General features: G+C 40.6%; 1 protein-coding gene and 1 long non-coding RNA gene across 8 annotated transcripts in view; one reads left to right on the top strand and one right to left on the bottom strand.

Moving 5' to 3' along the window:
- tead1b (TEA domain family member 1b) overlaps nucleotides 1-7,767 on the bottom strand; it is a 57,711-nt gene extending 49,944 nt beyond the window's left edge. For all 7 annotated transcript variants that reach the window (XM_037749154.1, XM_037749148.1, XM_037749134.1 and 4 more), the window contains exon 1: nucleotides 7,640-7,767. The gene's annotated coding sequence lies outside the window, so the exon portion shown is untranslated. The remainder of the gene's footprint in view (nucleotides 1-7,639) is intronic.
- A 3-nt stretch (nucleotides 7,768-7,770) lies between these two features.
- Nucleotides 7,771-8,792, top strand: LOC119476000. The gene is made up of 2 exons (XR_005203931.1): nucleotides 7,771-8,101; nucleotides 8,352-8,792. It is a non-coding gene; the product is annotated as an uncharacterized LOC119476000 (long non-coding RNA).
- The last annotated feature ends 231 nt before the right edge of the window (nucleotides 8,793-9,023 follow it).

Here is a 9,023-nt window from a genome sequence, read left to right on the forward strand (position 1 = left end):
TCATTTATCCCCATATATACTTCTTTCCTGTCTCTTCGCATCCATCTTTTCCTCTCCTCTCTTTTTTTCTCTTCTCAACTCCTGCATATCACACTAGACTGATCCGTCGTAAAACAGCCTCCTAATAAGAGGTGCTGTGCAGCCAGGAGAAAATGACAAAATCTTTACCGATTATGTATAATGTTACTTAGTTTTGGGGATGACTGAGAATATATTTACACTAGGACTGTCAAAGTTAACGCGATAATAACGCATTAACGTAAATTTGTTTTAACGCCACTAATTCCTTTAACACATTGACACAGCATGCGATTTTTAGGTTGTAGCGGGCTCAATTTTAAAAGGTAGAGCGAAGATAAGTTTGGTTTTAATTAGTTATTTGATGCTATAAAAAGGGGGCGTGACATCATGATTGACAGCTGTGATTGACAGCTGCTCCGAGTGAAAACATTGAGAGGAGATGTAACTTTGACTTTAACTCACTGTGCATACTTTGGCCCCAAATGACATCAGCAGCGCAAGATGGCAGCGCCCGTATCCGGGTTATTTTGGCTTTATATATTTGTAGTGTGAGGAAGTAAAGATGCGTCATTCATCTTTATATACAGTCTAGTTATGTACAAAAACTATTAAAAACACATAAATAAGCCTCGCCGATGCACTGGGTGCCATGTTCCTTTAAACGTGGGCACTCTCATTTGGAGTCAATCTCACATACACCATCCTGCTGACTTAAAGGTACAGTGTGTAGGATTTGGCGATATCTAGTGGTGTGGTTGCAGATTGCAACCAACTGAGTACCCCTCCGCTCACTCCTCCCTTTCCAAGATTGCGGTAACGTGAACCGCCGAGTGCAAAACCGTGGTAACGCCGTTCGCCTTGGTCAGAGGCCATCCTTACCGTAATAAAACACTACTATAGGAGGCTGGCGATGCTTCGGTTTTGCACTCTGCGGCTCACCTTACCACAGTTTCACAAGCGTGTCGGAGAACTACCGTGGCCTTCAGGTAACGTAAAAATGCAATAGGCTCTCGCTAGAGCCAGTGTTTGGATTGAGCAACATGACGGACTCCGTGAAGAGGACCCGCTCCCGATGTAGATATGAAGGGCTCATTCTAAGCTAACGAAAACACAAATATTCTTAGCTTCAGGTGATTATACACTAATGAAACCAAGTTGATGTACCAAGTCAATCAAAATTCTGAAAACATGACGGTATTCATTTTTCTACAGTACTGCAGGAATCGTAGGTGACTAACGGCGGCACAGTCCTGCACAAAGCTAACAGCTAACCATTAACAGGAGGTGCCATTGATTTACATTATGATGCATTCAGGCTCTATTCAGTAAGAATTTGTATCGAGAATACTGGCATTTCACTGGTATTGGCATCAACAACTAAATTGCTGGTAGGGTGACATCCCTAGTTTTAGAAAACTATTTAGCCTTTTAAAAAATGAAAACATACATAGTTGTGACCTGAAGCTTTACGTCTTTAGCAGGAACAAACGATTGTGTGCCACAGAGAGACTGAAGCACGGTTACGTTCTCTTCATGCTTTTTGTTGACATACAAAGAATTTTGAACATAGAATATCGGCAAATTATCTTCCAATCTGATAAAATACACTGTAAATTGGGATAATGAAAGATGTATTGTTTGTTGACAGCACAGCTAACCTTTGTTGATGGTGTAATTATAAATCAACGAGACTCCTCGTTGAAAATGTCTACTATTTGGGTCTATTAAACAGACAAAAAAGTTTGGACAATACAGTTCCCCATTGCTGTGTCCCGGCTCGGATTCCAAACTAATTTACTGGGCACAGCCTGCATATTAATGTTGGGAGCTTACCCTCCAGTCTATCTGTGCCACCACTGAATCCAGGGCACCTTCAGGGCACAGAGAGAGCCTGCCTGATCTGCGTCAGCCATGATAACAATACAGCGGCCATTGATGAAAGGTCTTGTGGAAATTTATTACAAGCAACGACTGGGGAATACGGTGCCAGAGAGACTGAATAACCCACATTTGAATACAAGCCACAAATTATAGCTACACAGTTTCAGTAAATGAAGTGACTGTGTGCCTTTGTTCCATGGGTTTCCTTTCACTCGTGGAAAGCTGAACACCACTAACGCTACTATGGCCAGCACTGAGAGAGGAAGTTGTTGAAGCCGAGATTTCCTGCTTTCATTGTGGTTAAGAACTCAAAATGTTTATAGTGGTTTCAGAAACTGACTCATCTAATGAGTCATGGAGAACATATTGCTTTTCATCTGTGTGTGATCATGAGGCAGCTCATTTATTTGTCTTTTTATACCAAATAGGAATAGGTAGAAAAATACACGTCCCAGCGACTTAATAACTTCTGAGGAACTATACATCAATTATGAGTGGTTAAGACATTACGCTGTCCAAATGCCTCTTTCCAAAAATGAAGGAGACGGCCATATGGTAAAAATTACGAGTCTGTAATATTAAAGTGGTGAGCCTTCAAAGGGTCAGAGAAGCTCAATCATTTGGTGCTTTATGTGAAACTAGAAAGGCTCAAACATGACTTTTTTCTTTTGAATGAAAAGGCAAAGTCCGCTACTACTAAAGCAAAATGGGAGTAGACTTAAACACAGTCTTCCATAAGTATGCACAAGGAGGAAAAAAAAACCTGTGTTGCACTTACTAAGGTGGTTGACAGGGCCAAAGTGCATTCGGTAGCTGGCAGTCATTTTATGGCTGCAGTACTGAAGCAGATTTACTTAGATGACGTCAGTGGCTTTGAGCCAGCTTTTCCTTTTTGGTGGCACTCTCCGCTGGCCTCAGTGGGCCCTGCTCAAACTGCTGAGCAGCAGCACATACTCTAAAATTCCCTTTCTAGACCAGGGTTTACCTCAGGGCACACACAGCCTGGAAGCCTGCAGGAGTGTCCTCTTTGTAAAGCATGCTTTGACCGCGGACAACACTGATGTTTTGATGTGATTCTGCCACACATCACATCTAATTACACAATTAATGACTCTGTGTCCAGATTCAATTATCACAGATCTTTTTCTAGCCAGGAATTTTCACAACAAAAAAAAATAGCCTAATAATATTGTGTATTATCATTTCAATTAAAATGTGGGATGCATAATGTGTTCACATTCCCAAGAGGAATTTCACAAGCCCCTTACTACAAATAGAAAACATGCCTAGTTGCACGTACATTTCTATTTTCAGTCAGGTGAAGCCTTTATTTTAGAGCTGCAACGATTTATCAATTAGTTGTCAACTATTAAATGAATCGCCAACTATTTTAATAATTGATTAATCGTTTTGAGTAATTTCTTAAGAATATTTTCTGGTTTCTTTACTCCTCTATGACAGTAAACTGAATATCTTTGAGTTGTGGACAAAACAAGACATTTGAGGACGTCATCTTGGACTTTGGGAAACACTGATCTACATTTTTCACCATTTTCTGACATTTTATAGACCAAACAACTATTTTTTTAATAGAAAAAAATAATCGACAGATTAATCGAAAAGGAAAATAATTGATGCATCAGAACTCCAGTCCAAAAATAATCTATCTTAAACTAATACTAGAGGAGGCAAATGCTATTTTTTAAACGAGATGCCATCCTGAGAAAATAAATACATGACTGCTGTAAAGCACCTGTTGCATGCAGCACGGACTACACAGGTGCTTCTCTCCAGCAGTCAAACTCTCACTCACAGACTGTATCTCTTCATGTGCTATAATTAAAAACAGTCAGGAACCATTTGTGGTTATTCTAAAATAATTTTAAAGGCACAGTTCAGGATTCTTTCTTTGATGTCATTCTGAGATTTTAGCATCGCTGAGAGTATCAGCGTTTTTTTGTCAGTCCAGCGATGGATATATGTTCCAAACGGACATAGGCTTCAGGCTTCATCCTTACACTATGCTAAGTATATCTCTAAGTGTCATAAGTAAACACTGTCATATTCTGTCATTACTGTATTCAAAGACTGCACAAAATGATATGTCATTGCACAAACATGGAATGAGAATGCATTAGGTAAAGAGACGTGATGTGCGTACGTGTATGATGCCGGGCTCACATGACAAACAAAAGCAAGAATTGATACGTGCCATGTTTCCTCGTAAAGCATAAAACAGCAAAGACAAAATGTTTGGCCAAAATATGGTTTTCTGAAACTCTCAAACAAACAGTATGGACAACCGAAGAAAAGAAGAGTCTCACTCTCACTCCGAGAAGGGACACAGTCCATTCTTTGCCTCACAAAAGCACATTATTCTGTCCACACTTCACAACCGATAGACTAGACTCTCTGTGGTTTTGTCCTCAGAACTCAACAAGGCAGAAAAACCCGAACAAACAATGTATTAAAGTTAAACGTCGCCAATATATCCACAATCAGCATCTGCTTATATTTCACCTGTGTACATAATAATACAATGACATTATCACAAGTTAAGTGTCATTTTTTGCTCATGCCTAATTCCTAAGTATTTTAAAGTTTAGACTGCTCCTAATATACAGAAAAGACACAGGCTCATCATAGCAGTGAACATATCTGTGCACTGTGTTATGCTCAGTGGTGCCCCCAGACATTTTTCGTATAGGGGTGGCCAGATGGGGCCACGGAAAATCTTGGGGTTACACACCGAAACCAAAGGTCAAACTAAATTTCATGAATTCTATTATGCTGTTGTATATAGGCTAGTTGAAAACTATGTCAATGTGAAAGTTAAAGGTGCTAAATACGAGATTGGGAGCATTTCTTTTGCGTCAACGGCTCGGCTCGGCTTGCAGCTAACGGTGCTAACAGTGCTAAATACGGCAAAAATACTGACAGAGATAACAGTGGTTAACAGCTGTAACCGCCGTATGAGAGCAGTGCAGAGCGGCAGCTGTGAGCTAGCCAGTGGGGCACGCTCACATGCACTAACATGCACTAAAAGCATGCGCAGCCAGCCCCGCTACGTCAACAAAGCAACAAGAAGCTCGGATTACAAGACACATTTTTGCTTAGGTAGACATCACTCCTCTATATCTTTACAGAGCAAATAGTTGTTTGCGGCTATATTATTATTAATGCTCTGGATGTCCAATTTAGCACCTTTAAGGAATCGCATCACTGATATACTTTGGTTTCTTATTTTACAGTTAATGTTACTAAATATCCGATGTGCATAGACCAATACCGGTACAGTTAACATTTTGAGTTCCATAACAACCTGTTTTAAGTGTTATGTATCTGTATCTACATGTGTTAAGCAATTCATTGTTCTTCAAATAGGCTTGCTCCTTAATAAGACAAATATACAGCTTTATTTTATTTGAAGGAATACATTGATTGTAAGGAAAATAAACATTTACTGGGCAATCTCTGCACCCATCGGCCCACGACGGATAAGCCTCTGGGGGCAAGGGGCTATAATTCTGGTGTTCCGGTTTAGTCATCGGATATCCGGGCCAAGACTTCCTTTTCCGTGCGCTGCTTATTGTTTACAGTCCGATTAGTAACTTGAGATGCGAGACTGGAGTTGGAGTCGACAGACGATGTGTACGACCGGATTGTTTCACAAGTAGCCGGTTTACAAGCTAATTTAAAACAAATAAAAAGCTAAATCATTTCGGCCAATTCGTTCCTCCAGTTTTGCTCTCCACACGGACTGTTTACCTACATTCAACCAAAGCCTGCTCGAACGTGATTGGTCAATACTACTCGGACTACAAAACGGACACCAGAACGCTTCCGGTACCAAAATCTTGTCTCGTTGCCTCCAGATTCTACATACAGTATGAATGTAGAATATGTTTCTAGAGATTATTTACTAAGAACAAGCCTACTTACATTTAAAAACACCACAAAGAAACCTCCCATACTATATGCATATGCGACTCAAGAGAGGTTGTATGAGGGTTACCGTGGCCCCCACACCCCCGGGGTCGCTACTGTTCCATCAAAAAGCAGAGGGAGTTTAGTAACTCCTAGTTTCGGAGGTAAAGTCTCTTTCAGTCAAACAAAGACAACATCCGATTCTTGCACAAATGTTATGCAGGCTTCCGTCCAACAGGTCCACTGGTTGCATAAGCTGAAAACAAAGCATCTATTTCTACCCCGTATTTTTTTTTTTTTCTTCCGAGCAAGCAGATTTACACTGTGACATGTCTGGGGTTACGCCTGACCGCATTCAGACTGCTTCCTGGAAATGATAACAAGCCCTTTCACGTTAATTAAATAAAAAATGTTTCATCTTTTTGTCTCATGAGTTACATAAAATGATTAACAGCAGTTACATTATAAAAAGCAGAGAACTTGTGCACTCGCCATAACCAGCTGCTTTCACATTAAGAAACAAAACAAGGTGGGAGGCTGTAGGAGCTGCCGCCAAAAACTTGTAGTAGTAGTAGTAGTAGTAGTAGTAGTAGTAGGGACTGAAAGTGGATTTTGTTCAAGCTTGTGCATGTCTTTTTCCCCCCCATGTGCCACATCTTTTGCCAAGTTTACAATGATACAAAACAGTAACTTTCACAATCTTATTTTTTTTAGAGAGGCGATTTCATGAAACACAACTGAAGCCATGAGAAGTCAGAATCAGTGTGACTAAATAGACAGCGATAGACTGAGATGTTGAAAAAGCACAACTGGAGAGCTCACGAGAGAATGAATGAGGTTATTTCATAATTCTCGGCTTAATTAATGAAGTATAAATACACCTTGACTGAATCACATATCTGAGCTGTGTAAACTGAGTCCTGATGACCTGACTGGCCTGTTTGTTCAAACCAAATCTGACCATTTGAAGCAGCACATATCCAGTACCAGTGCCAGGGGGGTAAAAAAACAAGTTGAGACCAACCAAAGTCTGGCACAAAGAGGAGATCCTTCAGTGTTTGGTGCAAACAGGGTATACACCCACTTTTTTAAGCCAACTTTACCTGATAGTTTCTCTTTTAATGCAAATTTTAGTTCTTTTAGTGTTTAGTGTGAATTGTATTTTATCTCTATTTGTGTCTGTGTGTCTGCAACTTCATGTTCTTGCTGCTGACCGTCTTGACCAGGTCTCCCCTTGGAAAAGAGGTTCTTAATCTCAACAATGGGACTAACCTGGTTAAATAAAGGTTAAATAAAAAATAAAAAAAAATACTGTTGCTAATGAAAACTCTTGGCCTTGTTCTCATCCTTCCTCTTTGCATATGTTCCCACTAAAAGTCACAGGGATGAAATCATTGTAAGGAGTAAAAACTTTGTGACACACACAGCTGGCATATATAGCTGGAGGGGAGTTTTAGCTGAGCAGGCATTTCCCAAAGTAGAGGAAGCAAAAGGAAAACAATGAAGGAAAAAAAAACTAATAAAAGCTGCATTACCATACATTTAAGCTCATTTTCATCCTCAACAATAAGCTTAAAAGGGGGCATTAATATTACCCTATTTAAAACCACCAAAGTATGCAAAAACTTGTAAAAAAAAAATGCAATTAACTCACTTAATTGTTTTCCTACTAGTTTTGTGGACATAAGTTCCTATAAGGGAGGAACACACAAGAGGAGCTTTAAACAATAAAAGAGGTTAAGCTGTTGACAGTAATGGAGCACAAACACACACTGCTAGAGACAAACAAGCATTAGAATAATGTACTTACACAAAACTTCGATGGCGATTTAAAAAAAGGGGGAAAAGCCCGTGAAAACGTGTTGAAGCAACAAGTCTCTCTTCTTCTTCTTCTTCTTCTTCTTCGAGGTGGTCCGATATAATGCTCCTCCGGTGAAACAACTCCTCGTCTGAGCCAAACTACGGAGAGAAAACACCAGCAGCAGCAGCAGCGTTTATCAGCCGTCATCTTGTCCAAAACATTAGATATTCGTGCGGTTGTATTTGTTGTTTAGTTCATCCTGAAACCCCCCGCTGGGACTTCAGTGGAGGATCTGACACCGGACAACACGGCCTCTCTGAGGCTCTTTATAGAGCAGAGAGGGCGTAGGATACAAAAAATGTGAAAAATGTCAAAGATTTTCGCCGCTATGTCAAAGCCACACAGGCTGAGTGTTCAAAGTGAAGCACCCAGCGACCATCTAGCACGGAAACACACGATGGGAGAGAAATAGTAAGTAAATAAAACGACATTTGTAATAGAATTTGTTCAATATTTCCCAAAACAACGTCAACTAACAAGCTCACGAAGTCTAGAACCAGTTTGGATGCCTAGCAACTAACCATGGAAACTTACCTCGTTATTGATATCTCATATAAGAAATGTCCCTTGTTTGTTTGTAGTAAAATGGGATGTTGTTTCGGGGTTGTTGTTGTTATTTTTTTAATACTATGTCAAGTTATTCTGGTGTTTTCTGGGCCAGCCAGGAAGAAAGGTGTAGTAGGTGACTGACAAGAAGAGATGCGAAGAATGCTCGGAATGAGACGAGGAATGAAATGAACGCAAGAGAGCGAGTTGGCTGCTCCGGGGCGGAGCGACGAGAGGTGGCGTCATCATCCCGACTCCGAGCCCGGCAGCCAGCAGCCAGCAGCCAGCAGCCAGCAGACAGGCCTGGGCAGCGGGCAGCAGAGAGCAGAGAGACAGGAGGGACAACCAGGAGGAGGAGGAGGGACAACTACATCCCGGGAAACGACGCCTTCAGGGACAGCTCAGACATTACAGCTCCACAAGCACCTGAAGCACACTTGTAGCAGCATCGATCCAGCTGTAGTTATCAGTTACAGTCATCAATACAGAGCAAAGTCCCTCTCAGACAGTGGTGGAAGAAGGATTCACATATTCCACTGAGATTTTGAGATTTGGGGCTATTTTGCTTTCAGACTAGTGGAAAGAAAACATCCAAAATACACATTTAGGTGTTTATTTTACTACACTTTGTATTTACGTTTGTAGATTTCTCCTAAATTCACCAAAATTAGTTTCAAGTTTATTTGTCATATGCATTTAAAAGTACAGTGTACAGTGAAATGCAATGAAATGCGTTTTACCCTGGCTCTCTCTCAGCCCTTAAAATCTATAAATAGTACACTAGATA

Source organism: Sebastes umbrosus, chromosome 2 (assembly GCF_015220745.1).
Source record: "Sebastes umbrosus isolate fSebUmb1 chromosome 2, fSebUmb1.pri, whole genome shotgun sequence".
NCBI classification, from domain to species: domain Eukaryota; kingdom Metazoa; phylum Chordata; class Actinopteri; order Perciformes; family Sebastidae; genus Sebastes; species Sebastes umbrosus.